Source organism: Hypanus sabinus, chromosome 29, assembly GCF_030144855.1.
Source record: "Hypanus sabinus isolate sHypSab1 chromosome 29, sHypSab1.hap1, whole genome shotgun sequence".
NCBI lineage: Eukaryota > Metazoa > Chordata > Chondrichthyes > Myliobatiformes > Dasyatidae > Hypanus > Hypanus sabinus.
Window position 1 is genome coordinate 13,208,665 of NC_082734.1, and position 22,352 is coordinate 13,231,016.

Below are 22,352 nucleotides of genomic sequence, written 5' to 3' on the forward strand. Positions count from 1 at the left end.
GAATGCCGAGAATTCCACAAGCTGGATCTTCGGAGTCCCAATACAGCGAGCCTGCCAGGCTGAATGTGAACGGGCGGCCGAAAGGCCGAGGGAGGCACCTTCGTAACCTGCATGGCGGAATCACAGCGTTCAGTCACGTCAGTAATGATCACCTCATTCAGCGGCGTTCCCTAAAACTGGAACACTTCCCAGTGGCTTCCCAGCCCATGCCGGATGGGAATTTCATCCCACTTCACAGTGAATCGAAATGTGCTGCCCTAATCAGCCAAATAGCTAGAAAATATAATGCCTTCAACGCCAGTACCAACTCAACACCTTCTGTCAGATCACCAAGAGCCCATCGTCGTACGAGTAAGTTACTGGCAAGATTGGAGCATTGGCTGATGGGTAGGAGGCAGCAAGTGGGAATAAAAGGTTCCTTTTCTGTTTGGCTGCCAGAGACTAGTGGTGTTCTGCAGGGGTTAGTGTCGGGACCACTTCTTTTGATGCTGTATATGGATGACTTAGATGATGGAATAGATGGCTTTGTTGCCAAGTTTGAAGATGATATGAAGGTTGGTGGAGGGGCAGGTAGTTTTACGGAAACAGGAAGGCTGCAGAAGGACTTAGACTAGGAGAATGGGCAAGAAAATGGCAAATGAATTACAATGGTGGAAAACGCATGGTCATGCACTTAATAAATAAATGTGCAGACTATTTTCTAAACAGGGAGAAAATCCAAAAATCTGAGATGCAAAGGGATGGGAGTTCTTACGTGGAACACCCTAAAGGTTAACTTACAGGTTGAGTCGGCGGTGAGGAAGGCAAATGCAATGTTAGCATTCATTTCAAGAGGTCTAGGATACAAGAGCAGGGGTGTGAGGCTGAGGCACTGGTGAGGCCTCTCCTTGAGTATTGTGAACAGTTTTGGGCTCCTCATCTTAGAAAAGATGTGCTGGCTTTGGAGAGAGTCCAGAGGAGGTTCACAAGGATGATTCCAGGAATGAAAGGGTTGTCATATGAGGAACGTTTGATGGCTCTGGGTCTGTACTCGCTGGAATTCAGAAGGATGAGGGGGGATCTCATTGAAACCTTTTGAATGTTGAAAGGCCTAGACAGAGTAGATGTGGAAAGGATGTTTCCCATGGCGGACAGGAGGGCTCAGCCTCAGGATAGAGGGGCATCCATTTAAAACAGAGATGCAGAGAAACTTCTTTAGCCAGAGGGTGATGAATTTGTGCCATTTGTTACCACAGGCAGCTGTGGAGGCCAGGTCGTTGGGTGTATTTAAGGCAGAGCTTGCTAAGTTGTTGATTGGCCAAGCCATCAAAGGTTACGGGGAAAAGGCTTGGGAGTGGTCTGAGGAGAGGACAAACGGGTCAGTTATGATTGAATGACAGAGCAGACTCGATGGGCTAATTCTCCTCCTATGTCTTATGGTCTTTTCACCACAACGCCAACTGTTCAATAGAATCACACGTAATGTTCATTCATTATGTGCCGTGTTCTATGACGTGGGCAATCATGATCTTTGACTATGATTGTTTTTGGCAAATGTTTCTACGGAAGTGGTTTTGCCATTGCCTTCTTCTGGGCGGTGTCTTTACAAGACGGGTGACCCCAGCCATTATCGATACTCTTCAGAGATTGTCTGCCTGGCCTCTGTGGTCGTGTAACCAGGACTTGTGATATGCACCGGCTGCTCGTACGACCGTCCACCCCCTGCTCCCATGGCTTCACCTGACCCTGATCAGGGGGCTAAGCAGGTGCTACACCTGTGACCTGGTGACCTGTAGGCTTACGGAGGGAAGGAGCTCCTTACACCTCCTTTGGCAGAGACGTACCTGCACCCTGACTCTCTGGGATTAATAACCAAGTTTCATTTAGGAAATAGCAGCACTTTAAATGGTAAATTAGTAAATTGGATTATTATTCTCACAAGAATGAAGGTGCACTGATGATTTTGTCTTGCACATCGTTTCATTACACAGTGCACTGAGGTAGTATGACCATCCACCACCTACACGCTTGGCTTCACGTGCCCCCTGATTGGCGGTGTGGGGGAGGGTGGAGGCTAATCCTCACCCAAGGGTGGCCTGCAGACTAGTGGAGGGAAGGAGCTCCTTACACCTCCATTATCAGGGACACATCTCTACCCCGCCACCCACATACAGTGCCAGTGCTATTGAAGACCACACACAGGAATACCAGCCCATTCCAGTGCCAACCTGCTCCTGTCAGCCAGCACCACTATAAGATGCCAGTACCAACCTAACTGCAGGGCGGAGCCATCAGTGAAGCCAGTGCCAAGCTCGTTCTGCATAAGATGGTCAAACATTGATCCATTGATGGTCAGCACAATCTACAGAGTAGTACAGCACGGAAACAGGCCCTTCGGCCCACAATGTTGTGCCGACCCTCAAACCCTGCCTCCCATATAACCCCCCACCTTAAGTTCCTCCATATACCTGTCTTGTAGTCTCTTAAACTTCACTAGTGTATCTGCCTCCACCACTGACTAAGGCAGTGCATTCCACGCACCAACCACTCTCTGAATGAAAAACCTTCCTCTAATATCCCGCTTGAACTTCCCTCCCCTTACCTTAAAACCATGTCCTCTTGTACTGAGCAGTGGTGCCCTGGGGAAGAGGCGCTGGCTGTCCACTCTGTCTATTCCTCTTTCACTATACATTGCACTATATAAAGGATCACCATATAATTCCAGAGCCAAAATAATTCCCAAATATAAAGTATCTTTCTCACCTGAAAGAGGAGAATGGCTTACATTTGACTGAACAGCGAATGATTGTTGGATGAAAGGTTTCATGCTGCAAGGAAAATATATTATTTATATATTTTAAAATTTTAAAATATTTTAAAAACATTAATGCTCTTCATCTACCACTGGCTCTTGTGAGGTCTGACAACGAATCATCCCCATCCGCAGTCTGGATGTAGGGTGTAAGTTGAATGAAGAGTTAAAGTTGGCATGTCGCAAAGGTAATGATACAGTTGTCACAGGGGATTTCAACATGCAGGTAGACTGGGAGAATCTGAACGGTACTGGACCCCAAGAAAGGGAGTTTGTGGAGTGCCTCCGAGATGGATTCTTAGAACAGCTTAGAACAGTAGAAGGAGAAGAGAAAATCGGATGTGTCAGTATTACAGTTGAACAAAGGGAACTATGGAGCTATGAGGGAGGAGCTGGCCAAAGTTTAATGGAACAATACCCTAGCAGGGAAGACAGTGGAACAACAATGGCAGGTACTTCTGGGAATAATGCAGAAGGTGCAGGATCGGTTCATTCCAAGGAGGAAGAAAGATCCTAAGGGGAGTAAGGGGCGGCCGTGGCTGATGAGGGAAGTAAAGGGCAGAATAAAAATAAAAGAGAAGTATAACATAGCAAAGATGAGTGGGAAACCGGAGGACTGGGAAGCTTTTAAAGAACAACAGAAGATAACTAAAAAGGATATGCGCCAAGAAAAAATGAGGTACGAAGGTAAACTAGCCAAGAATATAAAGGAGGATAGTAAAAACTTCTTTAGGTATGTGAATAGCAAAAAAATAGTTAAGACCAAAATTGGGCCTTTGAAGACAGAAACGGGTGAATTTATTATGGGGAACAAGGAAATGGCAGACGAGTTGAACAGGTACTATGGATCTGTCTTCACTAGGGAAGACACAAACAATCTCCCAGATGTAATAGTGGCCAAAGGAACTAGGGTAAAGGATGAACTGAAGGAAATTTATATTAGGCAAGAAACGGTGTTGGATAGGACTGTTGAGTCTGAAGGCTGATAAGTCCCCGGGACCTGATGGTCTGCATCCCAGGGTACTTAAAGAGGTGGCTCTAGAAATCGTGGAAGCATTGGTAATCATTTTCCAATGTTCTATAGATTCAGGAACAGTTCCTGCTGATTAGAGGGTGGCTAATGTTGTCCCACTTTTCAAGAAAGGAGGGAGAGAGAAAACAGGGAATTATAGACCAGTTAGCCTGACGTCAGTGGTAGGAAAGATGCTGGAGTCAATTATAAAAGAGGAAATTACGACACATTTGGATAGCAGTAGAAGGATCAGTCCGAGTCAGCAGGGATTTATGAAGGGAAAATCGTGTTTGACTAATCTTCTGGAGTTTTTTGAGGATGTAACTATGAAAATGGACAAGGGAGAGCCAGTGGATGTAGTGTACCTGGACTTCCAGAAAGCTTTTGATAAAGTCCCACATAGGAGATTAGTGGGCAAAATTAGGGCACATGGTATTGGGGGCAGAGTACTGACATGGATTGAAAATTGGCTGGCTGACAGGAAACAAAGAGTAGTGATTAACGGGTCCCTTTTGGAATGGCAGGCTGTGACCAGTGGGGTACCGCGAGGTTTGGTGCTGGGACCGCAGCTGTTTACAATATACATTAATGATTTAGATGAAGGGATTAAAAGTAACATTAGCAAATTTGCTGATGACACAAAGCTGGGTGGCAGTGTGAAATATCAGGAGGATGTTATGAGAATGCAGGGTGACTTGGACAGGTTGGGTGAGTGGGCAAATGTATGGCAGATGCAGTTTAATGTGGATAAATGTGAGGTTATCCACTTTGGTGGCAAGAACAGGAAGGCAGATTACTATCTAAATGGAGTCAGGTTGGGAAAAGGGGAAGTACAACGAGATCTAGGTGTTCTTGTACATCAGTCAATGAAAGCAAGCATGCAGGTACAGCAGGCAGTGAAGAAAGCTAATGGCATGCTGGCTTTTATAACCAGAGGAATTGAGTATAGGAGCAAAGAGGTCCTTCTGCAGCTGTACAGGGCCCTGGTGAGACCCCACCTGGAGTATTGTGTGCAGTTTTGGTCTCCAAATTTGAGGAAGGACATTCTTGCTATTGAGGGAGTGCAGCGTAGGTTCATGAGGTTAATTCCTGGAATGTTGAAAGATTGGAGCGACTGGGCTTGTATACACTGGAATTTAGAAGGATGAGAGGAGATTTGATTGAAACATGTAAGATTATTAAGGGATTGGACACACTGGAGGCAGGAAGCATGTTCCCGCTGATGGGTGAGTCCAGAACTAGAGGCCACCGTTTAAGAATAAGGGGTAGGCCATTTAGAACAGAGATGCGGAAAAACTTTTTCACCCAGAGAGTGGCGGATATGTGGAATGCTCTGCCCCAGAAGGCAGTGGAGGCCAAGTCTCTGGATGCATTCAAAAGAGAGTTAGATAGAGCTCTTATAGATAGCAGAGTCAAAGGATATGGGGAGAGGGCAGGAACGGGGTACTAATTGTGTATGATCAGCCCTGATCACAGTGAATGACGGTGCTGGCTAGAAGGACCGAATGGCCTACCCCTGCACCTACTGTCTATTGTCTTTTATCACACAAGCTGCTCATTTCCTGCACAACAGGTAATCATCTACACACACTGAACATAATCTAGGTGGGACCTTGCACTCAATGTCAGCAATAGATTTGGCCAGGTTTTGTCAGGGACGGACAGGTGAGGGAACAAAGACCAGTTTTTATCGAAGGGGTCAGCTGTGGAGGGGAGGGGCAGTTTCACATTCCTGGGAGTCAGCATCTCAGAGGATCTATTCTGGGCCCAACATACCGAAGCAACTATGGAGAAGGCACATCAGGGGTTTGAGGAAATTCACCAAAGGCTCTAGCAACTTTCTACAGGTGTACCGTGGGGAGCATTCCAACTGGTTGCATCTCCGTCCGGTGTGGAGGGGTCAATGCACAGGATCGGAAAAAGCCGCAGAGGGCTGAAAACTCAGCCAGCTCCAGCACGGGCAGTATCCTCCCCAGCATCCAGAACACCTTCAAAAAGCGATGCCTCAAAAAGGCAGCAGCCAGTATTAGGGAGCCCCACCACCCAGGACTCCTCTCATCACTACCATCACCCTGAAAATCCACACTCAGCATTTTATGAACAGCTTCTTCCCTGATTCCTTCCAGATTCCTGAACGGACCGTGAACCCGTGAACACTGTTTTTGCTCTCTGTGTGCACCACGAGTTTAATTATAGATACAGTGGATTCTGGATAATTGGGACACATTGGTACCAGTATATTTTGGCCCAATTATGCGGCTAGCCCAGTGAGATGAAGTTTCCTGGAAATAGTTAAAATGATATAATAGTTAAAATGATATAAAATGATATAAAGAAGACAAACTACTCTTTAACCGATTAACAAATTTTGCCATTTAATGAAACACAGAACAAGTTACCAATACCACTACAGTACTATGATAGTGTGTGTTGGTTCCTCATAGTTATCTATGGGGGAATTCATCCAGTGTATGTGGCCATGTTCTTTTGATCAACTGTAAATGAACAAAATTAATGCAGATATCTTGTAAAGGGAATGAACTGCCTTCATACAATGCAACCTCCAAATCTTCATTTTCTTTGTAACATTCAAGATGATGGTTGATACCTTCAAATTCTTTGTAGTTCCTAACTTGTTGAAGTTGTGAGATCCTTTCATTTACACTCCCGGCAGTTTCTGAACTGTTTTGCTCACTTCTTGAAAACACAGTGAGCAAAGCAGTTCTGAATCGTCTTATTGCTTATTTCTAAAGTTCAAGGTTCAAAGTTCAAAGTACATTTATTATCAAAGTATGTATATAATATACAACCTGAGATTCGTCTCCATACAGACAGCCACAAAACAAGTTTGTCAGTCTTTGTTTGTGTGCAGTTTTCATTGACTCTATTGTGTTTCTTTGTTCTACTGTGAATGCCCACAAGAAAATGAATCTCAGAGTAATATATGGGTGGCATATACTCATTTTAAGAATAAATTTACCTTGAACGTTTAACTTTGAAGGAGACACGATAGCACTCTCAAATCTGCAAGTTAGTCAGAACGCAAACAAGCACGATGCACTCACTTAATTAGGTACACCTGCTCGTTAATGCAAATATCTAATCAGCCAATCACGTGGCAGCAACTTGATGCATAAAAGCATACAGACAGGGAGAAAAGGTTCAGTTGCTGTTCAGACCAAATATCAGAATGGGGAAGAAATGTGATCCAGGTGACTTTGACCGTGGAATGATTGTTGGTGCCAGATGGGGTGGTTTGAGTATCACAGAAACTGCTGTTCTCCTGGGGTTTTGACGCACATCAGTATCTAGAGCTTAAACATAAAATACTCTGCAGATGCTGGGGTCAAAACAACAAGCACAGCAAGCTGGAGGAACTCAGCAGGTTTCAGGCTGAGACCCTTCCTCAGGACTGTTTGTCTCCATGGATGCTGCCCGACCTGCTGAGTTCTTCTAGTGTGTTGTGTGTGTAGTATCTAGAGCTTACAGGGTACGGTTCAAGAAGCAAAAGGAAAGTTCTGTGAGTGAAAGCACCTTGTTAATGAGAGAGGTCAGAGGAGATTAGTCAGACTGGTTCAAGCCAACAGCAAGGTGACTAACTCAAGTAACCATGTGTTACTACATCTTTCTCAAGGGCAAGACAGCAGAGGTGGACAGAGCCACACAGACCCAGGGGTTCCGCTTGATTGCGCGTTCTCGTTACCATGTTGGTTTCTCCAGGTGCTGTGATGCCTTCCCACATCCCAAAGCCACTGTAAAATGCTCCTGGTGTATGGGTGTGTGGTAGAATCTGGGAGAGTTGGATGGGAATGAGGGGAGAATAAAGAATGAGTTTAGTGTAAGATTCGAGTAAATGGGTCAGCACTGGTTTGAGGGACCAAAGGGCCTGTCTCCATGCCATCTGTCCCTATGGCTCTCTAACGATAAAAACCACACCCAGCCCTGGCACCTGGATTACCCTGCGCTAAAAGGGACCCGTTGCAAAATGTACCCCAGTCAGAGTTTTGGTGGACAAACTTAGGCAGTGTGTGTACAGCGCTGGAGATCATAGACCCAAGCGGTTCTGCTGGAAGCCTGCAGCAACACACACAACGTGCCGGAGGAGCTCAGCAGGTCGTGGATGGGAATAAGCAGTCGGCGTTTCGGGTCTCGTCCGCCGGTGCAGCCTGACCCGCCGAGCCCCTGCGTCCGATGCCACACACGACCTCCCAGCCTGCCCTGCATCCCCTGGGAACGGTACCTACTCTTGAGGGGAGCCTGCTTCCTCAGAAGTTACCGCACCAGGCCAGAACTGAAAGAACTCGTGCTTCTGCAGAAAGAAAACAGATCTGCGTAAGTAAAAGAAGAAATAGTCAGCAAGCATTTTCCCCCCAAATATCCCCAAAACCAGAACCTGAATGGAGTATGAAAGAGACAGTCCTATGGATACCTGACAGGTAAGATACCATAAACCATAAGGAATAGGAGCAGAATTAGGCCATTCCATCACAGCTTATTTATTGTCCCTCGCAACCCCCTTCTCCTCATAACCTATCACGCCCTGAATAATCAAGAACTTATCAACCTCCACTTTAAATATACTCAAGGACTTGAATTCCACAATTTCCGTGGCAATGAATTCCACAAATTCACTGCCCTCAGAGATACCTCTGATCTGAGTTGACATCCCTCTGTTCTGAGGCTGTGCCCTCTGGTCCTAAATTCCTCCACTGTAGGGAACATCATCTCCACGTCCACTCTATCGAGGCCTTTCAATAATCGATGGGTTTCAAAGAGATCCCCCTCATTCTTCTAAACTCCAGCGAGTACAGGCCCAGAGCCATCAAATGCTCCTCGTATGTTAACCCTTTCATTCACGGGATCCTTCTCGTGAACCTCCCCTGGATCTTTACACCTGCCAGATATCCCAGCCCTCCCTTACCAAACTGATCCACTCTCTTTCTCCTCAACAGAAAGATTGGCCAATTAAAATATCTGTTTGCCGCCTCTTCAAGAAATGGTAAGATTTCTCAACGCTGACACAAGAGAAACTTTCCGACTAAACCCCCCGCTCAACTTTAGTCACCAGATATAACGTGTACTGGTGCAACCAAAGAAGTTGAAGAACCTGTTTCGGGGCCCTGCTGTTTGATGTTTAATATTCTGTGCGTTATTTGCTCCGTTTTTACGCGATTTGTTCTCATTTTGCGCGTTGGGTGGTTGATGTTTTTCTTTAAGTGGGTTCCACGGTGTTGCTTTGCTTGGTGGCTGCCTACGGGAGGATAAATTGCAAGGTCTGTACCGTATCCATACAATTCTGTGCAAAAATATATATAGATCGAACACGTCACTTCATGGCCTCCACTCCAACAAGATGAGGCCAGCTTATATTCCGTCTGGGTAGCCTCCAACCTGATGGCATGAATATCGACTTCTCCCTATTAAAAAATCCCTCTGCCTTCCCCTGTTCTTCTACTCTCCACTCTGACCTTTTACCTCCTCTGACCTGCCTACCACTTCCCCCTGGGTCCCCTCTTCCTTCCCCTTTTCCCATGATCCACTCTCCTCACCTCACAGAGTAATTCCTCTCCAGCCTTTTCCCTCTCCCACCCACCCGGCTTCATCCATCACCTTCCCCTCCTCCCACCTTTTCATTCTGGCATCTTTCCCCGTCTTTTCAGGACCAGAAGGGTCTCGGCCTGAAGTCTAGATGGTTTATTCATTTCCATAGATGCTGACTGACCTGCTGAGTTCCTCCGGCATTTTGTGTGTGCTGCTTTATGTAGCTGGGCCCCTGACATTTCTGCACAGTGCTGTAGTGATTCCATGTATTGCACTGTACCACAAACTAAAACGTACTTCATGACATATGATAAACCTGATTCTGATATGGGTCTCTATTGTGGGCTGAGAGTGGGAAGGGGGCAGGAAGAGGGGAAACATGGTTGAGGGAGAGGGGAAACATGGATGAGGGAGAGGGGAATCACAGTTGGAGGAGAGGGGAATCACGGTTGGGGGAGAGGGGAATCACGGTTGGGGGAGAGGGGAATCACGGTTGGGGGAGAGGGGAATCACGGTTGAGGGAGAGGGGAATCACGGTTGAGGGAGAGGGGAATCACGGTTGGGGAGGGGGGATCACGGTTGGGGAGGGGGGATCACGGTTGGGGAGGGGGGATCACGGTTGAGGGAGAGGGGGATCACGGTTGGGGAGGGGGGATCACGGTTGAGGGAGAGGGGAATCACAGTTGGGGAGAGGGGAATCACAGTTGGGGAGAGGGGATCACGGTTGAGGGAGAGGGGAATCACAGTTGGGGAGAGGGGAATCACAGTTGGGGAGAGGGGAATCACAGTTGGGGAGAGGGGAATCACAGTTGGGGAGAGGGGAATCACAGTTGGGGAGAGGGGAATCACAGTTGGGGAGAGGGGAATCACAGTTGGGGGAGAGGGGAATCACAGTTGGGGGAGAGGGGAATCACGGTTGGGGAGAGGGGAATCACGGTTGGGGAGAGGGGAATCACGGTTGGGGAGAGGGGAATCACGGTTGGGGAGAGGGGAATCACGGTTGGGGAGAGGGGAATCACGGTTGGGGAGAGGGGAATCACGGTTGGGGAGAGGGGAATCACGGTTGGGGAGAGGGGAATCACAGTTGGGGAGAGGGGAATCACAGTTGGGGAGAGGGGAATCACAGTTGGGGAGAGGGGAATCACAGTTGGGGAGAGGGGAATCACAGTTGGGGAGAGGGGAATCACAGTTGGGGAGAGGGGAATCACAGTTGGGGAGAGGGGAATCACGGTTGGGGGAGAGGGGAATCACGGTTGAGGGAGAGGGGAATCACAGTTGGGGGAGAGGGGAATCACGGTTGAGGGAGAGGGGAATCACGGTTGAGGGAGAGGGGAATCACGGTTGAGGGAGAGGGGAATCACGGTTGGGGAGGGGGGATCACGGTTGGGGAGGGGGGATCACGGTTGGGGAGGGGGGATCACGGTTGAGGGAGAGGGGGATCACGGTTGGGGAGGGGGGATCACGGTTGAGGGAGAGGGGAATCACAGTTGGAGAGAGGGGAATCACAGTTGGAGAGAGGGGAATCACAGTTGGAGAGAGGGGAATCACAGTTGGAGAGAGGGGAATCACAGTTGGAGAGAGGGGAATCACAGTTGGAGAGAGGGGAATCACAGTTGGAGAGAGGGGAATCACAGTTGGAGAGAGGGGAATCACAGTTGGAGAGAGGGGAATCACAGTTGGGGAGAGGGGAATCACAGTTGGGGAGAGGGGAATCACAGTTGGGGAGAGGGGAATCACAGTTGGGGAGAGGGGAATCACAGTTGGGGAGAGGGGAATCACAGTTGGGGAGAGGGGAATCACAGTTGGGGAGAGGGGAATCACAGTTGGGGAGAGGGGAATCACAGTTGGGGAGAGGGGAATCACAGTTGGGGAGAGGGGAATCACAGTTGGGGAGAGGGGAATCACAGTTGGGGAGAGGGGAATCACAGTTGGGGAGAGGGGAATCACAGTTGGGGAGAGGGGAATCACAGTTGGGGAGAGGGGAATCACAGTTGGGGAGAGGGGAATCACAGTTGGGGAGAGGGGAATCACAGTTGGGGAGAGGGGAATCACAGTTGGGGAGAGGGGAATCACAGTTGGGGAGAGGGGAATCACAGTTGGGGAGAGGGGAATCACAGTTGGGGAGAGGGGAATCACAGTTGGGGAGAGGGGAATCACAGTTGGGGAGAGGGGAATCACAGTTGGGGAGAGGGGAATCACAGTTGGGGAGAGGGGAATCACAGTTGGGGGAAAGGGGAATCACGGTTGGGGGAGAGGGGAATCACGGTTGGGGGAGAGGGGAATCACGGTTGAGGGAGAGGGGAATCACGGTTGAGGGAGAGGGGAATCACGGTTGAGGGAGAGGGGAATCACGGTTGAGGGAGAGGGGAATCACGGTTGAGGGAGAGGGGAATCACGGTTGAGGGAGAGGGGAATCACGGTTGAGGGAGAGGGGAATCACGGTTGAGGGAGAGGGGAATCACGGTTGAGGGAGAGGGGAATCACGGTTGAGGGAGAGGGGAATCACGGTTGAGGGAGAGGGGGATCACGGTTGGGGAGGGGGGATCACGGTTGGGGAGGGGGGATAACGTTTGAGGGAGAGGGGAATCACGGTTGGGGAGGGGGGGATCACGATTGAGGGAGAGGGGAATCACGGTTGAGGGAGAGGGGAATCACGGTTGGGGAGAGGGGAATCACGGTTGGGGAGAGGGGAATCACAGTTGGGGAGAGGGGAATCACAGTTGGGGAGAGGGGAATCACAGTTGGGGAGAGGGGAATCACAGTTGGGGAGAGGGGAATCACAGTTGGGGAGAGGGGAATCACAGTTGGGGGAGAGGGGAATCACGGTTGGGGGAGAGGGGAATCACGGTTGGGGAGAGGGGAAATACAGTTGGGGAGAGGGGAATCACAGTTGGAGAGAGGGGAATCACAGTTGGAGAGAGGGGAATCACAGTTGGAGAGAGGGGAATCACAGTTGGAGAGAGGGGAATCACAGTTGGAGAGAGGGGAATCACAGTTGGAGAGAGGGGAATCACAGTTGGAGAGAGGGGAATCACAGTTGGAGAGAGGGGAATCACAGTTGGAGAGAGGGGAATCACAGTTGGGGAGAGGGGAATCACAGTTGGAGAGAGGGGAATCACAGTTGGGGAGAGGGGAATCACAGTTGGGGAGAGGGGAATCACAGTTGGGGAGAGGGGAATCACAGTTGGGGAGAGGGGAATCACAGTTGGGGAGAGGGGAATCACAGTTGGGGGAAAGGGGAATCACGGTTGGGGGAGAGGGGAATCACGGTTGAGGGAGAGGGGAATCACGGTTGAGGGAGAGGGGAATCACGGTTGAGGGAGAGGGGAATCACGGTTGAGGGAGAGGGGGATCACGGTTGGGGAGGGGGGATCACGGTTGGGGAGGGGGGATAACGTTTGAGGGAGAGGGGAATCACGGTTGGGGAGGGGGGGATCACGATTGAGGGAGAGGGGAATCACGGTTGAGGGAGAGGGGAATCACGGTTGAGGGAGAGGGGAATCACGGTTGAGGGAGAAGGGAATCACTGTTGAGGGAGAGGGGGATCACGGTTGAGGGAGAGGGGGATCACGGTTGAGGGAGAGGGGGCTCACGGTTGAGGGAGAGGGGAATCACAGTTGGGGAGAGGGGAATCACGGTTGAGGGAGAGGGGAATCACTGTTGAGGGAGAGGGGAATCACTGTTGAGGGAGAGGGGAATCACTGTTGAGGGAGAGGGGAATCACTGTTGAGGGAGAGGGGGATCACGGTTGAGGGAGAGGGTCATCACGGTTGAGGGAGAGGGGAATCACAGTTGAGGGAAATAAACATTTAGCCGCTGTAATTGCATCATTGTCAAGGAAATGATTCAACACATCTTGAAAAAAAACATCAATAGTCAAGTCGCTTTTGACCAAAACCTGTTTATATTCTTCACATGGGCACCATCTGCAAATTCATGAACTGTCCATTCGAGGGTGACGTATGAAACCTTCCCAGCTTCACTAGTTTCCCTGGATTTTGTAAAGTATTGTTCACAAACTTGATTTACACCTTGCGATAAAACCACAGTTGCTATTCTAAAGGTTTGCTGGTTATGTCCACGGGGGAAACTAAAGTTTCTCAGGGTTGTATATGTACGCTGATAATAAAATTGACTTAGAGCTTTGAACTAAATGCAGCCACTGCAAGTGATGTCTTGTAACACGCCTTGTTGCCCATGCGTTGCAGCCACTTGCTTCCACTAATGCATGAGTTTATTGTTGGACAGCAACTCCCAAACAGCTCAGCAACTGGCGTTGCACAGCCGCATCTGTGTGACCGTGTCATCGAGACCCCGAAGGTAAAATCATTACCTACCCCTGACGACACCGGGAAAGAGCGGGGCACATTGGACATGCCCAGCTTGTGTTGGATGGTGGCTGACGATACGATCTGCGCGGACGACAGGGCCAGGGCTTTGTCTTTAGCTGACTGGTCCTAATGGATGAGAGAAGAGGCTGTGAGACACAACACCGCGCTGTTACGAAGCAGTCTTGCGTCAGGACTCAATGATTAACCCGTTACTAAGTGGGTGGCTCAAATCTCTTCACAGCCCTTCCCAGCTTCAGGACAACACAGAGGAGCACTCACGGTCGCAATGGAGGTCTCAGGGAGACAATGGGTGAATCACGTACAGTGTGCCGACAATCGGCAATGCAATAGTGATGAAGGAGGCAGTTTCAGTCACACTGATTGAGGGATAAATGTTAGTCCTTCGATGCCGAGACTGGAGATAGTTAGCATCTAATATCGGACAATGTTTTCTGCTAAACATCACAGAACCCTCCTACAGTGGGTGCTCCCTCAGTACTGCCCCGCCTACAGTGGGTGCTCCCTCAGTACTGCCCCTCCTACAATGGGTGCTCCCTCACTACTGCCCTCCTACAGTGGGTGCTGCCTCACTACTGCCCCGCCTACAGTGGGTGCTCCCTCAGTACTGCCCCGCCTACAGTGGGTGCTCCCTCAGTACTGCCCCGCCTACAGTGGGTGCTCCCTCAGTACTGCCCCGCCTACAGTGGGTGCTCCCTCAGTACTGCCCCTCCTACAGTGGGTGCTCCCTCACTACTGCCCTCCTACAGTGGGTGCTGCCTCACTACTGCCCCGCCTACAGTGGGTGCTCCCTCAGTACTGCCCCGCCTACAGTGGGTTCCCTCACTATTGCCCCTCCTACAATGGGTGCTCCCTCAGTGCTGCCCCTCCTACAGTGGGTGCTCCCTCAGTACTGTCCCTCCTACAGTGGATGCTCCCTCAGTACTGCCCCACATACAGTGGGTGCTCCCTCAGTACTGCCCCTCCTACAGTGGGTGTTCCCTCACTACTGCCCTCCTACAGTGGATGCTCCCTCAGTACTGCCCCTCCTACAGTGGATGCTCCCTCAGTACTGCCCCTCCACCAGGCATCCATCATTAAGGACACCCATCAGCCAGGATCAAAGAACATGAACTCAGGAATAGCCTCTCTCTGCCCTCCCACCACCTTCAGATTTCTGATTGGTCTTTGGAATCGATAAAAACTACCTCAGTACTTTTCTCCTCTTTTTACAAAGCTTTTTGAATTTAACTTTTTAAAAAAAATATATATATACTGCCAGTCCACAGTGGGTGCAGTATAACATATCTAATGTATAGTTACTCCTGTCATTCACGGATTTTAATTATTAAATGTTCTGTGACCACATAACAACAAATTTCATGACATGTGCCAGTGATGTTAAAGTTGGTTCTGAGCTCCACCACTATTTTGTGTGTGTTGCTCCGCATTTCCAGCTTCTGCAGAACCTCTTGCATTAATAATGCAAAGAATTTGTTCCCCAGTATAGCAGCTGCTCATTTACGGGGCTGGTGTCTGAAGTAAACTGATCTCAGCCCTATTTGAGAAGGACCGAACTGTTCAGCCAGGGATTCTGACTGCAGAAGGAATATTTCCCCTTGGACTTACTGTAATCTTAACAGGGCACTCAGTGTGGTTTTTGGAGCAGAACGTCAGAATTTGAACATTAATTAAAGTGGGCAGCAGGACGTGGGCATCGCAGGCAATTGTCCAGCGTTCATTGTAAATGCCAGGCTGCTTTGAGTAGGCGATGGCCAGATGGTGGGAAACTTTCACTGCTGCAGCGTCCTTTGTGTGATGCTATTCACACCATCCTGCTGGACGGGGAGTTCCAACAAATGGTGACAAGGAGCAACAGTGACACACTCTCTGTGGCCACTTTATTAGATACCTCCTGTACCTGTACCCAACAAAACGGCCACTGAGTGTGTACGTTCACCATCTCCGGCCGCTGTGGCTCATCTGCTTCAGGGTTCAACACGTTGTGCGATCAGAGATGCTCCTCTGCACACCACTGTTGTATCATGTGGTTATTTGAGTCACTGTCACCTTTAACAAGTCTGGCCTTTCTCCTCGGACCTCTCTCATTTACAAAGTGTTTTTGCCCACAGAACTGCCACTCACTGGGTCTTCCTTTGTTTCATGCACCATTCTCTCTAAACTCTGGAGACCTTTGTGCGTGGTAATGTTACAGCTATATTACACCTTGGTCAGACCCCACTTGGAGGACTGTGTTCAGTTCTGGTCACCTCACTGCAGGAAGGATGTGGATGCTATAGAGAGAGTGCAGAGGAGATTTACAAGGATGTTGTGTGGATTGGAGCGCGTACCTTATGAGAATAGGTTGAGTGAGCTTGGCCTTTTCTCCTTGGAGCAACAGAGGGTGAGAGGTGACTTGATAGAGGAGCGTAAGACGATGAGAGGCATTAATCATGTGGATAGCCAGAGGCTTTTCCCCAGGGCTGAAATGGCTAACACGATGGGGCATAGTTTTAAGGTGCTTGGAAGCAGGTACAGAGGGGATGTCAGGGGTAAGTTTTTCACACAGAGAGTGGTGGGTGCTTGGAATGCATTGTCGGTGGTGGTGGTGGAAGCGGATCAAACGGGGTCTTTTCAGAGCCTCTTAGATAGGTACACAAAGCTTAGAAAAATAGAGGGCTATGTGGCCGGGAAATTCTAGGCAGTTTCTAGAGTAGGTTACATGGTCGGCACAACATTGTGGGCCGAAGGGCCTGTAATGTGCTGTAGATTTCTGTGTTCTATGTTCTGAATTCCCAGGAGATTGGCAGTTTCTGAAATACACAAACCATTTTGTTGGCACTAACAATCACTCCACGGTCAAAGTCACTTAGATCACATCTCTTCTCCTTTCTGAAGTTTGGACTGAAGAACAACTGAAGCTCGTGACCATGTCAGCATGCTTTTATGCATCGAGTTGCTATTGCATGATTGGCTGATTTGATAGTTACGTTGATGAGAATGTGTAATAAAGTGGCCACTGGGTGCATTTGCAACTCGGATGGTAAAATCTGAGGGTAGTGGTCCTATGATTCTGGTGGTAGAGGTCGATCACAGGCTATGCTTGTGACAATTTTACATGCCGCCGCTAGGTGGCGCTGGTGTGGCGTGGAAATTAGTGTGTGGTGCAGAATGGAGGGGGGTGAGAATCAAGTCATGGATGGTGTTTAAACTAGGAGTTAAGTTCATCCAAGCAATGAGAAATATCCATTACTGTCCTAACGTATGCCTTGTTGGTAGGATAAAGAGATGGCTCATTTGTCACGGAAAGTACAAACAGCTCTTGTAACCAATTCCACAGACCACTCCCACTCCGACATGTCTGTCCATGGCCTCCTCTACCGTCAAGATGAGGCCACACGCAGGTCGATGGAGCAATACCTCATCTCCCACCTAGGTAGCCTCCTTCCTGCCGGCATGAACATCCAACTCACTGAATTCCGTTGATACCCCTGCCCCCCACCCTTACCCCCATCCCTATCTATTATTTTAGTCTGGTTCTCTTTCCTTCTCTTTTCCCCCCTCACTATAATCTCCCCCCAGCCCTACCTTTCTTTCTCTTTTATTTCCCATAATTCTCCACCTTCCCCCCTAGCCCATTTCCCTCCAGCCTATCACTTCCCAGCTCTCTACTTCATCCCTCCCCCCCCACTCCTTATCCCCCCTCGACCATCCCATGTTACTTCACTCCTGATGAAGGGTTTCGGCCCGAAACGTCGTCACTACCTCCTCCCATAGATGCTGTCTGGCCTGCTGAGTCCTGCCAGCATTTTGTATTTGTTATTTCTTGTAACCATATTGTTCATGTTGCTGATGAAGGTTGACCCCTTAGCTTGCGGATAGTGGGGAACAAACACAGTGACGTGGTTGAACATCAATAAGCATTATAAAGAAGGCACAACACCGCTGCCGTTAGAAACTTACGCAGACTTGGCATGTCACCTAAAACTCTGACAAACTTCTAGGGATGCAGAGTGAGTGCCTCCTGGCTAGGCGCATCGCATCCAGGTATGGAACGATCAATGCCCAAGGACAGAAAACTTGCAAAAAGTGGTGGATACAGCCCAGTACGAAGCCCACTCCGCCACCGAGCAGATTTACAAGGGGCACTGACTTAGGAAAGCAGCATCGAGGACCCTGGCCAAGCAGGCCATGCTCACTTCTCGCTGCTGCAGGAGCATTAAGTCCCACACCACCAAGTTCAGGAACAGTTATCACCCTTCAACCATCAGGCTCCTGAACCAGAGCGGATAACTTCACTCACCTCAACTCTGAACTGACTCCACAACCTATGGACTCACTTTCACGGACTCCACAACTCATGGCCTCAGTATTATTTATCTATCTATTCATTTGGACAGATTGTCTTCTTTTGCGCACCGGTTGCCTATCAGTCTTAGTTTTTGTGAAGTTGTATTTCTTTGTTCTATTGTGAAAGTCTGCAAGAAAATGTATCTCGGGGTAATATATGTTGACACATATGTACTTCGGTAACAATTTTACTTTGATTTTGAACTTTTTAGGTGATTAGGGATGATAACTACCTGACTCTTGTGTGTGGATGGCGAAGAGAATAACTTACCACTCACCAGCTCACTGTTATTATGTTGGGAACAGTTCCAATTGTCTGCTGAAATGACAGAAGGAAGATCAACACTGAAGCAGCTGAAGGTGGCTGCTTCAAAGGCTTTGCCCTTCCGACAAGCCAAGGACTCCTCTGGTTGGAAGTTCAGCCTCTGAGAGCAGAGCTCAAGTAGGAATGATGTCTTCGTGTAGCCGTTGATGCTGGCCTTGGTCAATAATACTATGCCAGGGACAACTACAACAGATACACCTGGCGACACGTTTGTGTACACCTTGGAGCAGTTACAATGCATTCTTGGGCCATCAAAGTTCAAGCTTAAAGTGAATTTTATTATCATGCCACCCCCTACAACCCCGAGGTTCTTTTTCCTGTGGGCAGACTCAGCGAATCCATGGAATACTTTACTTTATTGTCACCAAACAATTGATACTAGAGCGCACAATCATCGCAGCGATATTTGATCCTGCGCTTCGCGCTCCCTGAAGTACAAATCGAAGTAAGTATAATAAAAATTTAAATTAGAAATCATAATTAGAAAATAGAAAAGGGAAAGTAAGGTAGTGCAAGTCAGGTCCAGATATTTGGAAGGTACGGCCCAGATCCGGGTCAGGATCCGTTCAGTCTTATCACAGTTGGAAAGAAGCTGTACCCAAATTTGGCCGTACGAATCTTCGAGCTCCTGAACCGTCTCCCGGAGGGAAGAGGGACAAAAAGTGTGTTGGCTGGGTGGGTCTTGTCCTTGATTATCCTGGCAGCACTGCTCCGACAGCGTGCGGTGTAAAGTGAGTCCAAGGATGGAAGATTGGTTTGTGTGATGTGCTGGGCTATGTTCATGATCTTCTGCAGCTTCCGGTCTTGGACAGGACAACTTCCATACCAGGTTGTGATGCACCCTAGAAGAATGCTTTCTACAGTGCATCTATAAAAATTAGGGAGGGTTTTACGGGACAGGCCAAATTTCTTCAGCTTTCTCAGGAAGTAAAGGTGCTGATGGGCCCTCTTCTATTATGTCAATGAAAGAGCAAAAGCAGAACAGAGAAGACAACAAACTGTGCAAATGCAAATATAAGTAAATAGCATTAAATAACGGGGACATCAGATAACAAGATAAAGAATCCTTAAAGTGAGATTGTTGGTGGTGGGGACATCTCAATGGATGGGGCAAGTGAGTGTAGTTATCACCTTTGGTTCAGGAGCCTGATGGTTGAGGGGTAACAACTGTTCTTGAACTTGGTGGTGCGAGTCCAGAGGCTCTTGTACCTTCTACCTGACGGCAGCAGCGAGAAAGAGCCTGGCCTGGGTGGTGGGGATCTCTGATGATGGATGCTGCTCACTATTCACTCGTTCAGTTGTATCCACCTACGGTTTGAATGATAATTAAACCTGATTTGATTTCCTACCGCAGTGTTTCATGTGGACGTGCCCAATAACTGGGAGGGTGTTACCCATGATGTACGGATTGAATTCACTGCCTTTTGTCGGATTTCCCATCGGTGTTTCCATAACGCAGCCTCTGTAGGGAAGTTTGTGATGTCATGCCGAATCTCCGCAGGCTCCTAAGGAACAGCAATTGGTGCGAGTCTTTGAACCCCCCCCCCCCCCCAAGGGAGGTGAAACTACGTGCTCACCAGGGCAAGGAGCAGGCAGTGGGACCGAGCGACAACCAAGAAAAAAGGGGCGGTGACACTGAGGTTGTACCTGTCCAGCTGCCTACCACCAGGGGCAGTTACGGTGAAGTTATGCGCCTGTCATTAGAGTGGTGAGAAATGGTATGGACACTTAAATTCTTTCATAACTTGTGTGTTTGATATGTCAATAATATTAGAGTAAGCTTGTGTATAGCTTAGTAGAGGGCTACAGGTAAGCCTAGTAACTCACTTTCAGTAATATTGTAAATATTTGGTTTAATTATTGATTTTTAAATAATTCATTATGGATTATATGTAAAAGTATGTGAATGGCATATCAATATCATGTCATATGTATGTACCTCATTTAAAAGTAAAAGCAAAATTAGACACATTTTCCCCGTTCTCCGGTGTTTCCTTCAATTAATTTCTGGATTTACAAACATAACAGTGGTGACAAGAAAGTTTTAAGCAAACCCTAACTGACCACATACCTATTAATGCACAGTGAGATGTTTGAATTTTTGAATAAGTGCAGAGAGACGTTTGACTTTTTAAAAAATCGCACAAAATCATTCTTCGGAAGGAAAAAGTTAGCGAGTTTAACAAAAAAGGCAGAAAACGGATGAAATTCACAAGTTCATAAACAGTAAATACTGGATGATAATAACCATAAATTTAATAAAGCAGAAGTTGCTGGCTACAGCAGAAAGATGGATATGTTTGATTGCACAAGAGAGAACTAGTTGAGGTATATTGAGTGAATTGAGCAGTATTTTGAAGCAAATGAAATAGCAATCACAGCGTTCATACACTTGTGTTTGTATCGAACAGCATCAATCTAACTCTTCCATTTCCTGTCATCCATGTCCCTGTCTAATAGTGTTTTAAATATATCCACCTTTACCACCGCGTTCCACGCACCCTGCACTCTCTGGGTAAATAACCTACCTCTAACATCCCCCCTATACTTCCCTCCAGTCGCCTTAAAATTATGTAGTCTCCTATTAGCCATTGTTGCTCTGGAAAGAGTGGCTGGCTGTCTGCTCTATCTATGCGCCTTGTAAACACACACACACACACGGAAAGTTCTGGACTAACCTGCTTCCGAGTCCGTGTTTTCCCTGTGCGCAACTTGATGTATCTGGCAATTAACTCATTCCGCCCTGGGGGGAAAGAAACGAGAGCTAGTAACCGGTCACTGAAGCAGCATTGAGTTAACGGTATTAACAGCATCTGCAAATATGAAGCGTTTGCAGTGGATCGACGAGAAAGCTGATGGTCTCTAGTTTATTAAAGCACGGACTGCACAAGAGCTTTTACATGGTGCAGTTTTATTTGGGTATTACACCAGCCCAATGAGCTCGTAACACCCATGAGACCGATGAACCTATCAAGCAGTACGTCTTTGGACTGTGGGAGGGAAACTGGAGTACCGGGGGGGGGGGGGAACCCATGTGGTCACGGGGAGAAAATACAAACTCCTTACAGACGGTGGTGGGAATTGAACCTGGGTCACGAGTGCTGTACTGAGTTAAGCTAGTCACTATGCTACCTTGCTGCCCGCAACAGATTAACTTACAAAACTCATCAGACAAAAACTTGTTTCAGACTGCTTGAGGGAGAAGACGCGGTGGAAGAAGAAGGTTTCGAGGAATTTCTTGACGGAGAGAGCGAGGAATGAGAGGAGCTTAGGAAAAGGATTTGAGAGCCCAGGGTTCTTGGCAGCTGGGGGCTGGAATCATTACAGGAAGCTGATGACCACCCTCAGATGCTGGTGGGACAGGGGTGAATGAGTCGGGGAATGGAGGTTTATCAGCAGAGTTTTTTCCCTCGGGTGGGGTGAGACTAGGACTAGTGTCATAGGTTATGGGGTGAAAAGGTGGGAGGGTGAAAGATGTGGGTTCAATTGCAATATTTTGATAGGTATTTGGATGACCGAGGAATGAGGACTATGACCTGGGTGCAGGTAGATGGGACAGGACTGGAACAGACGAGATGAGTTAAAGGGCTGTTGCCGTGCTCCTGTAGTACTCCAGGACTTTATGACCATGGAGGAGTATCTGTAGTCTTCAGCACACTGGTTGAACACCCAAGTTGGTGTGGTCTTTCATTGATTCTGTTATGGTTATTATTCGAACATGGATTTATTGAGTATGGCCGCAAGTCTGTAGTCTAGTGTAGTTTTATGTAGTCTAGTGTAGTTTTATGTAGTCTAGTGTAGATTTTGTGCTGTCTAGTGTAGTTTTTGTGTTTCATGTAGCACCAGGGTCCTGGAAGCCAGCAGTGTCTCTACTTCCTGCGAAGGCTGAGGGAAGTCCATCTCCCACCCCCCATCCTCATCACATTCTACAGGGGTTGTATTGAGAGCATCCTGAGCAGCTGCATCACTGCCTGGTTTGGAAATTGCACCATCTCGGTTTGCAAG

At 48.2% G+C, this 22,352-nt stretch overlaps 1 pseudogene; it reads right to left on the reverse strand.

Annotated features, from left to right (window-relative positions):
* LOC132383011 (transcriptional enhancer factor TEF-1-like) overlaps positions 1 to 22,352 on the reverse strand; it is a 90,560-nt pseudogene that overhangs the window by 11,305 nt on the left and 56,903 nt on the right.